A 14418-nucleotide genomic window follows, 5' to 3' on the forward strand; every position below is an offset into this window, starting at 1 on the left:
TGCATTATCATCCCTCTTGGGGGGTGATTTCTCACTTTCTGTCTATCTCTAGCAAGTGCACGGTCCTATGGCAAAAAAAACTTAAAAAAAAAAATTGAACATACCCTTTGGTTTAGTTATTTTACCCCTGGAACTTTACAGCAGGAAAGAAAAAAGAACAAAACAAAACCATACTCCAAGACGTATTGATTCTAACAGTGGTAGGAGGCACCTAAGAAATCTTGGCATCAAGGAATGTAAATCTTTCTGGAATGTGAGCAAATGGGGTAAAGGCTTTTTTGTTCACGTGTGTCTTCAATACTCAGAGCAATGCCTGGCTCGTGGGTGCACATCCCAGCAACAATCATGATTTAACACTTTTTGATGGTTCTATTAAAAAAATACATTTACATGATACGACTACTAATTACCTATTTCAAATGAAGAAGTCTTAATGACATAGGGTATTTTCTGTGTTCATAAAACTGGGGGAAAAAAAGCAGAATGTGGATTTTTATATACAGTCAAATCATAATAATTTAATAGAAGAGGGAAAATGCTTTGAAAGAAAAGATACCCAGGTATATCCCCCAATGGTAAGATCATGGGTGACTATTTTCTCTTTCTATATATGTTCTAAAATTTCTAAAATGACTACACTTTGGTTATTAGGGGAAAACGTTAAAAAATTTTTTTAAAGAAGAAGGTTGGTTTAATTCATTCATGGGACAAACCAGCAGTCTCTAGAATCAGCTCCTCCTTTTCAAAAAACCAGCCTTGTTTGTCGATACACAAAACACCTACACACTTTGGTTGTGTCTGTCAATTTGGTGTGGAAGCGCCTCCTAACTTCAGAAGGGTGACAGAGAGCCCACAGTGTTGAAATTGTGCCGGTCATGTTGCAGAGACATGCCCGTGCATTTATATCCCATCATTGAAGACATTTTGTAGTAGAGAGAGGAATTTTAAGACGGTAGAATTTTCGGGGTGGGTGGTTAATTCTTAGAATTCTTATCCTGGCGCATGGATTTTGGAAGCTGTTGAAAGTGTTGTCTGCTTTGCTTCATTCTCGTTTCGGTTTGTGTTGTCTTAAAGTAACTTTTTGTTCATTGTCTCTCTTTGTTGGAATAAGAACTGCATGGAATGTCTCTTGGGAGATGCAGGGCTTTCTTGGAGCCAAGATTTTCCTAGAATTAAAATCCCTGCCTGTTTGGTGGGCTTTGACGTCTCAGCTGGAAATTCTTGGTTTTTTCAGTGTAGCTGGATTCTGGGAGATGAAGTGCTTCTCAGAGGAAAGGCCCACTTTCTGCCCCTCTGAGGAACTGTTGATGACCAGGGTCCCCAGATCTTGCTGACCTGTGTGGTGAGACAGACTCCCTTCTATTTGTGTGACTTCTCATTCATTCTCTCTCTTTTCCTTTAGCCATAACCAGCAGACCACAGCGTTCAGGCATCCTGTGACCGGGCAGTTTTCTCCAGAAAATAGTGATTTCATTCTTCAAGAAGAGTAAGTATTTTTATATTTTCTCCCAATCCAGGCAGAGTTTGGGAGTTTAAAGGCATGTGCTCAAAACAAAAGTTCCCTGTCAGATAGAGGGACTTGGAGTGGGTTGGTTGAGTCAAAGTGAAACGCAAGAAGAATTTTATTTTTCCATCTCCAGACTTGTCTCAGTCGAAGATGTAGAAGAGGAGACGGTACAGGGATAGGGATGTGCCGAGACTGCTGTGGTCAGAGCCTCTAAATGTCCCCTTTCCCCTAACTGAGCACTTCGCCTGAGGCATCGTCTCACATACTAGCTTTGCTCTGAGAGGACCCTTGTCTGGTGTGGAAGTACCTCACACGTAACCTCAGACTGAGCTGAGCCAGCCTTCCAAGGGACACTCAAGTCAGAGTCCAGGCCCGGAGCTTGGAAGAGGAGAGCTGACGATCCTCTCTGCCCCGGAACATTTCGAGTTCTCTCCGCTCTCTTCCTCAGTGGGTACCTTCCTGCTCCTCAGCTCCATTTTAGCAGGCCCTTTGGGTTGCTCAGAGGAGGGTTCTTCCTAGAACGTGTCTTCTGACAAACGCTCCTACAGCCCAGAAACGCAGGCAGGAAATGTGCACAAGTGGCTCTGTCCCCGTCTGCTCGGCTGAGGCGGTTCTGTGTGACAAAAACGTTTCTCGTTAAGAAGTTAGTAAAGGGGTGTTAGCTTTAAGGGTTTTGTTCTTCACATAATTTTTCCTTTGTTCAGTGACTTAGACTAAATATGATATTAAAATAAATGATCAGTATCTATACTTTTACAGCATTTATCTCCCTTAGCACTTATACCTTTAAACTTTTCATTATGAAAAATTGTAAATGCTGGGACCAGCAGTTAGTATAATGGCTATGTCACTGGACTCCCATGTAGTCGACCGTGGTTCAAGTCCCAGACCGGTGGCTTAAACTCAATGCCAGGCACGTGTGCATGCATACCCAAGATCCTGAGAGGAGAATGGAGGAAAAGGGATTGTGGCGTGGCCATCCTCCCTGGGGGGTGATTTCTCGTTTTCTGTCTATCTGTCTCTCTCTATCTGTCTGGCGAGTGCACACGCCCTATAGTGAAAACCTCCAAAAGAAAAAAATTGCACACAGAGGTAGAGAGAGACGCTACAAATAGAACATACTTATTGCCCGTCTTCAGCCATTTCTAAGGCGTGCTTTGTTTTATTTCCTCTATTACCCCTCCCTGCTTCTGGATTATTTTGAAGTAAATTCCAAACTTTTCATTTTATCTCTATAATATTTTGGCTTAGAATAATTATCCTACAGGACTTTTAAAGCTAGGACTCTATAATTAGGATTATGCTGCCATTCCTTGCATGTTCTCTGTGGGCCAGAGGCTTTACTGCATAGCACATTTAACCTGAGGATCCTGAGCGGGAGACCATCATCACCATTGCAGAGACGTAAAGAAGTAACGTTACCTGCCCAAAGTGGCATGGCTAGAAGGAGGGAGCTGAGATGTCGCCCAGGATAACTGGGCTCCAGGATCAATGTCCCCATTTGTGTGGCTTTCTCTCTAGGCAAGTCCAACTCCTGCTTTGGTCAGAGGCTGCTTGCTGAGCTATTTCAATGCCAGTGTTTCATGGGAAGCGATTTCAACCAGATTCTGAGAGTCCCAAGGTTACTATCTGGAGAGAGAGACCGAGTGGAAGGTGAAGATTGTCTTGTCTCCTAGAGTGAGGAATAACTGCTGTGTAGACAGAGCCAGTATGTGAATTCTCTGGATTCCAGCACAGAATGAGTTTGTTTGTAGAACCCGAAGGTCAGAAGCTCTTGGGAGGTCACTGAGTTCAGTCACCTTCGAGACACAGGCATTTGTCATGGTGAAGGTCTGGACGAAGGATCCATCAGACACACTTAGCTTGGGAAGTCACTGGCTTCACTAAGAGCTGTTAGAGGAGAGCAGACTTCCCATCACTGCACGCTGTACCACACGCACTTCCTCTCACTTTTATGATTTGTAAGTTTATTGATTTGTTTCTTCCATGAGAGAATGAGACAGAGAGAGACAGCACTCCCAGTAGGGTCTTCATGCCATGATCCATCCCCATCCTCAGCCAGCCAGGATCATGGGTGCATGTGCTTGCACCCCGTGTGCACAAGGAGACTCCAGGACCTGGACCCAGGACCTTCCCACGTGGTTCTGCATCACAGGGTGTTGCATTACTGCGGCACCATTTATTCATGATAGAGCACATGCACACACCAGGGACAGAGAGCCCCCAACAAAAAAAAAAGAGAGCCCCCAATGAGGCCTCGCTATGCTGCACACTTCTTCCTACATTCTCCATCCCATCGGGATCCCAGGCACTCATGAACGCACCCACCGAGCATGTTGATACCAGGGCCAGGATTCAAACCCCAGTGGGCCATGTGGAATTTAGCTTCCTCTGCTCAGCACTTAACCGCTGTGCTGCAGGTCTAGTCCTTCCTCTCATCTTACAGAAGACCTTGTCTCCCAACCACTTCTAAGCAGGAAGCCTCTTTTTCCCTACTAAAATATCTTTGTAGTTAATGTCAGTTCCATATCCAGTTTCCAAGGTAAAGATGTTCCTTCTTTTTAAGGGCCACTTTTCCCCCCCCTTGATGCCATTTCCTGGATGTCATAGGGGATATCTGTTTCTCAAGTGGCAGGTGACATTGCAGCTGGACATTCCTTGTAACGGGCAGAAGGTGGTTTAAGCACTGAGAAGAAGGGAAGATTCCTATGAACTGATACAGAGATGCTCAATCTTTAAGTTCCTAGTGAGTGCTTAGCCTGTGTCCAGGCCGTGCAGGGTCCTGCAGTCACAGAGCAAGCAAGACACGTGTGGCCTCGCCAGTGAGGAGCTTACGGTTTGAGTAGGGAAGAGAGAAAACGGGACAGGAGGTCCCAAACATGATAAATGTGCATGACAGAGCAAGCACAACGTCAGCGGGAGTTGGCAGAAGAGGACTCTCTCTTGGCTTCGGGACCATGGAAGGCCTGCCATCCTGGGAAGGGGTGTAGATTAAATTAAGACTTGTGCAACTGAGGTGAAACCTGGGTGAAGACCTGGAGGGGAGAAAGTGGAACATGGGGCATCCTCGCTAGGGGGCTAGAGTGAAGTGAAGAACAGGGACAGATTCTGGAGATAACGTGGGGGGTAAACTTGGCAGGACTTGGTGACCGACTGGCTGTGGTGCGGATGAAAGAGAGGGAAGACTTGAAGTGTCTGGCCGTACTGGATAAAGAGGGAGGATTTAGATAAGGGAAGATAAGTGTGTGTGCAGGTGTGGGGGAGGGTCATAACTGAGGGAAGTGGGGCCAGCCTTGGAGGGGTCAGAGGGCAAGAACCCTGATTTGCAGCAGAGGCCTGTAAAGGAAGAGTGTGGATAAGGGTGGAGAGAGGCTGAGGCCTGTTATCTAAATTGCTTCCTCCTGGAATACACCCAGATTTACCTCCTGGGGAAGCTCCGGAGGGTTGGTTTCCCCCCACAGAAATTATATTTCCCCCACAGAAATTATGCTTTCAAATATGCAAATGAACAGGGAATGTCCGTTTGTGCATAGTGTGTTATATGGTGAGGACAAAGGCTGAAATGACCTTTGGTGCCCTCATGCCTGGGTCGTAAGTGTAGAAAAGGGGAAACCGGCTCTTCCCTTTTCCTTCTCCTAAGAGGGTCTGCTAGAGGCGCAACCCTGGAGAGTCCCAGCCATGTAGACCTGGTCTCGCTGACCCCTCTGCCTCCAATTTCTTGGAGCTAATTCTCCTGAACAGTGGTTCTCAGAGTGTGGTCTCTGGACCAGCTCCACTTGGAAACTTGCTAGAAATACAGAGTCTCAGGTCCCACCCAGAACTGAATCAGAGTCCCTGGAGCCCCAGCCATCGAGGGTTACCAAGCCTGCCAGGTGATTCCGATGCAGGTAAAACTTGAGAACCACTGATTAGAAAACTCACTGCTTTCATTCCTCCTAAATTTCTTTCAGGTTCTTCTGGTCACCTTTACCTGGCTTCCAGATACCCATCATTCCCTGGGCTGCAATGACACACTTAGGTAGATTTTAGCCAAATAATCTTGGGTTCCTTCTTTTGTGGAAGAGAAAAGATATTTTAAAGCTCATCTCCATGGTGATTTCTCTTAGGGCATTACAGGTGTGAAAGATACAGATTTCCCCCACACACACACTGGCAGGTAGGGCTTACCTGAGCTGCTCAGACTAACCCGGACATGTTCCCCCCACCCTCCTCCGGAGGCCTGGAGGAGAGGGAGAAGGTGGACGCCATGGTATGATGGGTCCTAGGATAAGACTGCGTGCTCTGGTGCACCTGTCCGTACTGCAGAATCAGGGCGGCCAGGTCTGCTGCGGTGACAGCCACCTTCAGAACCAGACAGGTTCATGGCTCCCATTTGTTCATGTCCATCTCAGGGCACCTGAGGGGTTCTCCTCTCTCATCTCACAGAGTGAGGCTTCCCTTTTGTGTGTGCACAGTTGCCAGAGCCTAGAACGAGGGAACTTGGTGGATCGCACCCAGCTCTTGCATTCACGTTTCCTTGGCTGAAGTACGTCCTGGGGCCTCTCCTAACTTCCAGGGGAGCAGTGAAGCATGTGTACCGTGCACTTGGGAGGAGAATCAGAAATGTTTGCTGGAGGTGGTAATGATCACCCTCAATAACCCACAGTCCAGATGTATCAAGGACCCTTGGAGTCTGTCTTCTTTAGTTGCATGACTTGTTTTCTCATTTCACCTTTTCTGTTAGAACCCTTAGTGGGGTTCGTGGCAGGTGGTATGCTGGTTAAGGCGCTGAACTCCACATGGTTGACTATGGTTCAAGTCCCGGACCTGGCAGCTTGCTTTCTCAATTCACTCTGTGTCTCTCTCTGTTCAATTAAAATAATAATGATGATTATAATGAATAGAGTCAAATAAAATAATTATTAAAAAAAAAAAAGAATCCTTGAGGGGAGTGTGGGCAATAGCCAGTGAGCCCTAGAGCTCGTAGAGGACACCCCCCCGCCCCACCAGGCCAGCAGGCATGTGGAAGTGCCTCCTGGGAGAGCTCTTGTAAGCTCAGGCCGTCTTTATAAGAGCACAGTGCACTGAGGATGGGGGGAACCGTTCTGGCATATCACGGCATCTGTGAACCACCATTCCTTCATTTACTTACTGAATACAAACCCATGGAGCACCAAGGACATGCCCAGCTCCAGACACTGTGTTTGGATACTAAATTGTGTATTTTAATGTTTTTTTTTCTTATTATTATTGATGGTGCCCCTGTCCAGATATATCACTGTTTTTCAGACAGAGTCTCACGGTGTTGCCCAGTCTGGTCTCAAGTTTCGATCCTCCTGAGTCACAGGTGTCCCCCACCAGCCTGGCTCTTAAGTCGGACCAGGAATCAAACATGGGCCTCCCATGTGTCCCCAGCCTGAGGAGCACAGTGTCTTAGCAGCGCATACCACCACAGGGGGGCTGGATACTAAATTTTAACAGGGGTAAAAGGCACTTGAGATTCCCCTGAGGAGGGGGACCATAAGATGTGGAGTCTGGAAACCCAACCTCTGACTTCCTGCAGTTAGTCTGCAGGAGAGAAGATAAGGGGATAGATGGTAAAAGTCTTCCAGAGGACTGCTAGGTGGAAGTGGGGCAGATTTATCAAGATTCTGCCAAAGGCAGGAATCAGATCCATGAGGGGAAGTTATAGGCAGGCAAAATTTAACTTGTCCAAAATTCCCGGAAAGATGCTTTCCAACATTTCTGCTCTCAGAATCTCGAATTTCATTTTTAACATTGCCTCCTTGAATAAGAGTGGGCTTCTCCAGTTAACAATAATACTACTCTCATTTTTTATGTCGCTAACCCTTAGAACCTTACTATTACCAAGTTCTTCTCTGGTTTTTGTTTGTTTTAGTTTTGCTGTCGGGCACATTGCTCACCAGAGAGAGAGATGGAGAGAAAGAGAGAGAAAGTGGGAAATCATCCCCCAGGGAAGATGGCCATTCCCCATCCCTTCTCCTCTAGTCTCTTCTCGGGATTTTGGGCATGCATGCACATACACCCAGCATGAGTTTTCAAGCCGCCAGATTCGGGACTTGAACCAGTCAGTAGGATCCAGTCACCTTTTACGCCACCTTTTGGCCCTTTTAAGTGCTTCACATATAGTAATTTTTACGACAATCCTGGGGGGAAGATACTGTTATTAACCATGGATGCTGGAACACAGAGAAGTTAAGAGTCTTGCCAAAGGTCACACAGCTAATAAGTGAGGGGATCAAGATCTGAATTCAGGTAGTCTGGCCCCAGAGGCTGTACTTCTGAATACACTATGCTACACTGCCTCTCACGTCACTGGTCTTCAGGACATAGTCCTCTTCCGTGGCCCTGTTCACACAGATGCTGACCGAGTAGGCAACTGCTGAATGGAGGTGTTCGTTGGCACTGTGGGTGCAGCAGTGAAATCTGATCTGTAATAACTTCGTGCTTGCTTGAAAGATGCCGAGCCTCCTTGGTAGTCTCTTCTCCAGAAACTGTCCCCAGACCTTTTATCAAAGGGCCTACTCCTCAGTGAGTGGATCATTTGTACTCCTCTCTAAGACTCTCTCCTGATTCTCAGTGACTTTTCTGAATTGTGAGCTTGAAGCCAGATCCTTTGTGGCTAACAGGGCCACCCGCAGGGGCCCTCCTGAAGGGGCAGTCCTCAGCACTGGGAGTTTCCCAGGCTGCGGTTTTGGTGTTTGGCACTCACGTACAGGAGTGTTCTCTCCGCATGCTGAGCTGCCCAGGCCGACAGCGACAAACGCCTCTGCAGCTCTTGGGGAGAGGAGGGAAACATTCCGGAGCACTGCCGCTGGCCGCTGACTGACAGCAGGCAGTGTACACGGATCCCCAGCTCTGGCGAGCCTTTCATGTGGAGGTGGGGCCTAGGGTTGTGAGAGTCTGCACTTTGGAAGGTGAGGAGCCCCCGGAATCCAGCTGCAAGGCAGGCGAGGTCGCCCTGGAGCTGCCCAGCCGGCCCCCCTGCCTCTGACCCCAGGCCATTTAGCTTGTTCCTTCACAGGCATCTGAGCAGCCCCCGGTTTTCTCGCTGCATTATATGGGGGCAGGGGAGATGAACAGGTGCACACACACACACACGCTGGAATTGCCTAGGATGTTGTGAGTGCTGTTTGGAAGATACCACTTTAAAAGATCCTAGTTTGCTGAAGGTAAGAGTTATCTTCCTGATCTTTGGCTTCTTTGCTAAGGTGGAGTTCATTCTGCAGGTTACAAGGCGAGGCGACTCTCCTAAGGCATGTGTTGATCACAGGCCTGGGGCAGGGTACTTCCTGCACAGGGAGATAGCCGTCTCCTGTCCTCCTGCAGCTGCCAGTTCGCAAGAGCTGGCAGCGAGAGACTTAGAGCTCGGGATGGGGTGGTCCCAAGCCCCAGTGGAATCGCACTGCTGCTCATCTGCTGATCCGGGGTAGGGTGCTGCTGCGTGGCCGTCAGCAGCTGATGGAGCCGACACCTTGTCTCCAGACGCCGGCAGTCTTGGGCTGGCTTTGCCTGTTGCATTCGGTTGCCATGGCAGCAGGAAAAATGGGTGAAAATGGAAATACCTGGCAAGCAGATGCAGAAACTTGACTGCTTAGTTTGCCTCCTTGGACTTGGACAGCAGCATTCGTGATGGGCACAGGTAGGGGAAGAGATGACGCCAGGGCCCTCAGCTCATTCAGACACCAGGGCGGTGGCGTGGCTTTTGATGTGGATGTTCAGAAGGGACCAGGGACGTGGTCACTGGCATACATCGGCCACATCTTTGGCTCTGTCCGTGCTGGGTGAAAATGCCACTGTGCTGGCTTTGCTGGGTGTGGAGAGGATGCTGTTTCTTGCAGACAGGAATTTTGCTTCTTCCTGTGACTTCCCTTCTTGTCCTCTCCTTTTACCTCCCCCGGCCTGGGAAGGGCTCCGATCTCCATTAGAAAATGCCGTTGTTTCATGAGAGAAGCAACTGGCTGGAAACCAGGAGGAGCAGATAGGCTACCAGGGGCCTCGCCAAGGTGCGGGGTAGGATTGTGGCCCCTCTGAAACTGAGCAGAGTAGAGGTGGAAGGGCAGGAGAGGTCAAGGTCTGGGCCTCCACCTGCACCGATAAAGACTCAGAGCCTGGACCACGGAACAGGCTGGCTCAGGGTGGTACAGCAGAGCGGGGCCTGCTGAGCTCGGGGCAGCGCTCTGGTTTGGGGAGTGGGAGGTGGCACAAGGCTCACTGGGTTGTTTTCACGCCAGGTGAGGGGGTGCTGTTTGGGCTGCTTTCCAGCTCCTAGGGTGGGGTGGGATGAGTATCCGAAGCCTGTGTTTAGCCGAGGAGATGAGGGGGCAGGGGAAGGCACCCAGTAAGCCTTCGCTAAGTCACGAGGCCACAGTTGCTGAATGGAAACCCGTGTCTGACAGCCGCCCCCGGGTGCTGGGAGTTTAAGCAAGCGTTGGCGGTCTGTCTGTGTGTGGCTCTTTCTCTAGGAAGAGGGATGTGGAGATGTCTGCTTGTTTGGGACAAGGACTTTCTTTTTATTTCTAATTTTCATTTTGCATTGCTTTCTCTAAACCCCTTCATCGGTGGGTGTTTGCACCTTCAAAAATGCCCCGGAGCTCACAAGTGCACCCTCTTCTCACATGCACCTCCTCTCACATCCGTGGTTTTAGCTGTACTCACTGGGTATAGCCTTCTTGAAGACAGCGTGAATTGGGGACCTGTTTTTCTAGGAATTAATAAGATACAGGTACCATTTTTATTTCTCAAGCCATTGGGCTGGGGACTTGAACTGCACAGCCAGCCATGTGGGATCCAGCTGCCTTAACCTCCATGCCATCTGCTGGCCCCAAGGTGTCATTTAATAAGGTCTTCTGAGTGGCAATCCCTGTGTCCCCATAGCTGCCCAACCTCCCAGCACAGCCTTGATGACTCAGTGTTACTGTTCTCCTGGGGCAAGAATGGGAGCCTAAACCCCCACCACAAGGTTCCTGAGCTCTAAAAAGTCCCAGAGAAGGTGTTCACAGAGATGGTCCTAGGAAGTGATCGCTGTTTTGAAGTTAATTGCTTGACACTTGAGCTTTCTCAGAAGTGCTGTGGAAATAAAAATAGCGTAGCTGGGATTTTAAATTCTGGGGTCTCCGCTGGTAACAGTTGCAAGAAGTGCTTCTCACTTCACCTATTACTTCAGGGTTTTCAAAGTGGCACTTTGATTCACAGATCTACCAAGAGGTGGTTGTTACTCCATTTCGCAAAACTAGAAACCAAGGCCCGGAGAACTGAGGTGACTTGTGGAGGAGAAAGCTGCAGAGCTTGGCTAACACCCAGTTATTCTGGGCTTCTGCTCTTTCTCCCACGCTAGACCCCATTGGCTTGAGGGTTGGTCTTGGTGCGAGAAAAGCAAAAGCTTGCTTCTCTCAGACCTCGGGACTTGCCAGGGGTTGGTCTCTCTGTGGCAGAGCCCGGAATTCAGAGTCTAGCTTGTCTTAGGAAGCCATTTCTCTCTCTGAGCCTGCATTTCCCCATCTATTGTACAAATGGAGTTGGTGAAACTGACTTCGCAGGGCTCAGTGAGATTATGCAGGAAACGTGCCTGGACACAGTAGGTGCCTGGCCAGTACAGCCCAGTCCCTGTGCTTGTTTGACCCATGTTGTGACACACAACGTAAGGAAAGGTCCTACCCTGACCTTCCTATTGTGACATACAGGGCAGGGAAAGGTCTCACTGTGATCCACGTCAGTTCTGCCTCATTCCTGCCGTTGATGGAGAGGCAGCTGAAGATCCCACTAATCCTGGTCACCTAAATTCAGACTCAACAGAAACAAAGTAGCTTGTGTATTTATAACCTTGGTTTCCTACTACACCTGTCAGTGTTCCTGGCATTTAGTCCTGACCGTGCAAAAAACCGAGCAACTCCTTTTATAGGTAGGAATCGAGAGCCAGAGAATGTCATTGCTGCCCAAGTTCCCCTGACACATCTTCCAGGTTCAGAGTAGCATCAAGGGGCCTGCCAAGGGGCGTCTTCAGAGCGATCATCTAGCCCTAGCTTTTGTTCATTTCAGATGGAGGCAGTGGAGGTAAATGGTAGCAGCGCTAGCTCACGGTTTTCAAGGTTAGCCCACACCCCTCCGGCAACCTCCATAATCAGCATTCATGTAGCCCAAGCCAAGAGCGAGGTCTTTGTTCAAGTCACTGCACTGTGCTCTGGGAATCCAGACAGCACAGGAACCTGGCAGACAGGGTTTTAAGTGAACAGATTTTATGTCAGGACACTGAGGGCTACGTGTGTGAGGTTTTGGTCTCCTGTCCCGGGATCTGCAGGACTCCACATTCCTGGGGACATGCTAATGGGGAACAGCGTGCCTTTCACAGTTGCTCAGCTCAGGACACATGCACTTCTCTGGGGAGAGGGACGTTCTTGGGTGGGACTTGTCTGTAGAGTGCGCTGGTCTGAGGAGTCGCGGGCCAATCAGTGAATGCCCCTCCAGGCTCTCAAGGGGCATTCAAGGGGCAAGCACTCCTCTAGGATGGGACTGGCCGAAGCAAGTGTACCAGGATGCCCACATCCGAGAGAGTGCCATCCCTTTCGGCGTTGTCTCTTCAGGAGCCTGTACGCATGCGCTATTGATGTTCCCATTGCTCAAACATTGTGGAACAGCATCTCTAGAAGTTTCCCTCAGAGCCAGTTTTCAGTCAAGTGAAAAATGGTTTTGTTGCCTTTATTTATTTATTTTTGTTCAGTTTATTTCCGTCTTCCATGAGCAAGAGAGGGAGAAAGACACACAGCACCCCAAATAGGATCCTGATGCCATGATCCACCCCAGCCCCAGCCAGCTGAGTCATGGACACATATGTGCCTGGCTTGCTCAGGTCTGTAGACATCAACCCAAGACCTTCCCAAGCGGGATGGCCTCACAGAGTGTGATGTTTACCTAAGAAAATTGCTTTTGGAGACTTTTCCTCTGTATTCCTGTTTTGAATACCAAATGGCATCCTAAAGCATGACCACTGCCTTTAAAAAAAAAATTATTTATAACTTGTAGTTATTTCTAAAACTCTCAGCCGCTCCTGGAGGACCTATATTGAGGAGAGTCCAAGGAGTGTCTTCTGGAGGGAGATCTTATTATTTGGACTGGGGGTACCTGTGTACCTTGCTCTTTCAAAGAGCCAGGACATGGACTCCCGGGTAATAGTTGAGTCTCTTGCTCAAGATAGAGGCTGACTGGTTCATGGGAGGCCCTGATGAAGACATGTTGCCTGTTTGCAGAGACAGCGCAGTCCCATCTCTGGGGCAGAGTCAGTGTGGACTTCAGTCACCTCCTAGTAAGCTTTCTCAGGGGGTCGCCGAGGGGTGGAGTCCACCAGGAATGGTGTGGTCTTCACGTGTGTTTTCCTCTTCTTCTTTCTCCTTTGCCCACCCTTGTCCTTTACGGATGCCCAGGGATGTGTGCACCACAGTCCTTCTTAGCTGAAATCTGTTCACAGCTGGCTCTGTAGGTGGTGCTTTCCTCTTGTCTCACTTACTCCAGGCTGTAGGGGAGTCATCTTTATTCCAATACTATTGGCTGGGAGAGCTCCCAGAAGCTAGTGCAGGGTGGGGACATGGGGGTAGAATGCCGGCTGGTGGGAGAAGTGAGGGCTCAAGACTATGAAGTACAGAAATGGCAAAACTGGCTCTTCTGGATTTCCTGATCCAATCGCAAATCTGTTCTTGTCTTTGGCCTACAGGAGAGGGATGGCATATCTGATAGAATGTGATATAGTCATTTAAAATGATGTTGCTTAGTTCACAATAATAAATACAGCAGTTTAAAAAATCAGGATGCAAAACCATAAAGACAGTATGATCACAATGATATATAAACACAGAAAGTACCCTTCTCTTCTGCCTATGCCCCTAAGAGACCAGGGTATATAAAAAAAGAAGAGAAGTAACTACACCAAATCTTACAAATGGTTTTCCTTTCAGTAGCAGCACTATGGGTGATGTTCTTCTTTCCTTTCAGCTTTTTCTTATACTTCTCAAATATTCTCTAATAAGCCTCAATTAGTGCCATAAGTGGGAGCAAATTTCACTTGATAAAATCCCAAACAATCTTTTCTACTGCTGGACCAGTCCTGAATTTTAGCACAAGACATGCAACCATAACTCAGGCAACCTGAGTGTTCTTCCGTTTTCACTCTGCAAATCTGAAGAGTCAGACAAGACCAGGTTCCAGGAGGAAGCTTTGAACATAGTTCTGCCTGGAGGCAGAGGGTGGACAAGCAGCATCTCAGCACCCCTTTCCACTCCAATCAGTGTCCTCCCTCACTGCTCACAGCCACTGCCAACAGCGTGTGGACATAGTGTGTGACATTCTCCTCTGAGTGGGGAGCAGTAACCAAGTCTGGCTGCGTTGGAAGCCAGGGGCGGGGACTCTGGAGCAAATGCCTGAGCTGACAGGAGCCGACGATCTCTCTCCCTGGTGGGACTTGCATCTCCAGCTGTCCAGATCCTGTAGGGTCCTAGCCCCTCGGAAAGCTGGTGCCCACGACAGTGATCCTGCTGCCGGTACTTCTTGGAGAGCATAGTCATTGCCGCTACTTCTGCAAAGAACTTCTTTCACAGTCCATGTCCTGGGACTCTGTCCAGGGCACAGGAAGGACCCTTTATCCTTCGAGCAGCAGCAGTTCGAAGGCAGCAGTGTGTCTCCACAGTGGAAACTGGGACTCCTCACGTTGTCCTTCTCTGAAAGTAGGCCTGGTCAAAGACAGCCAGCGTGCTTGATCTTCAGCTGTGTCCTGCCTGGCTCCTCCAGCTTCTCCTTCCCAGAGCCCTGGTCCAGGCCTCTTCCAAGCAAGTTTTTACCCTTCAGGCAAGAGCCTCAATTTTCAGCAGCCTACCTGGTCTTGACTGGATCCCGTTGCTATCAGAGACAAAACCCAGCCGTGGACT

General features: G+C 48.9%; 1 protein-coding gene across 1 annotated transcript in view; it reads left to right on the plus strand.

The window, feature by feature from the left end:
• The window catches only part of PLEKHA7 (pleckstrin homology domain containing A7), a 156006-nt gene that overhangs the window by 62321 nt on the left and 79267 nt on the right, over positions 1–14418 (plus strand). Inside the window, exon 2 of the mRNA XM_014584603.2 lies at positions 1403–1486. The gene's annotated coding sequence lies outside the window, so the exon portion shown is untranslated. The remainder of the gene's footprint in view (positions 1–1402; positions 1487–14418) is intronic.

Source organism: Tupaia chinensis, unplaced genomic scaffold, assembly GCF_000334495.1.
Source record: "Tupaia chinensis unplaced genomic scaffold, TupChi_1.0 Scaffold000077_1, whole genome shotgun sequence".
Taxonomy (NCBI): domain Eukaryota; kingdom Metazoa; phylum Chordata; class Mammalia; order Scandentia; family Tupaiidae; genus Tupaia; species Tupaia belangeri.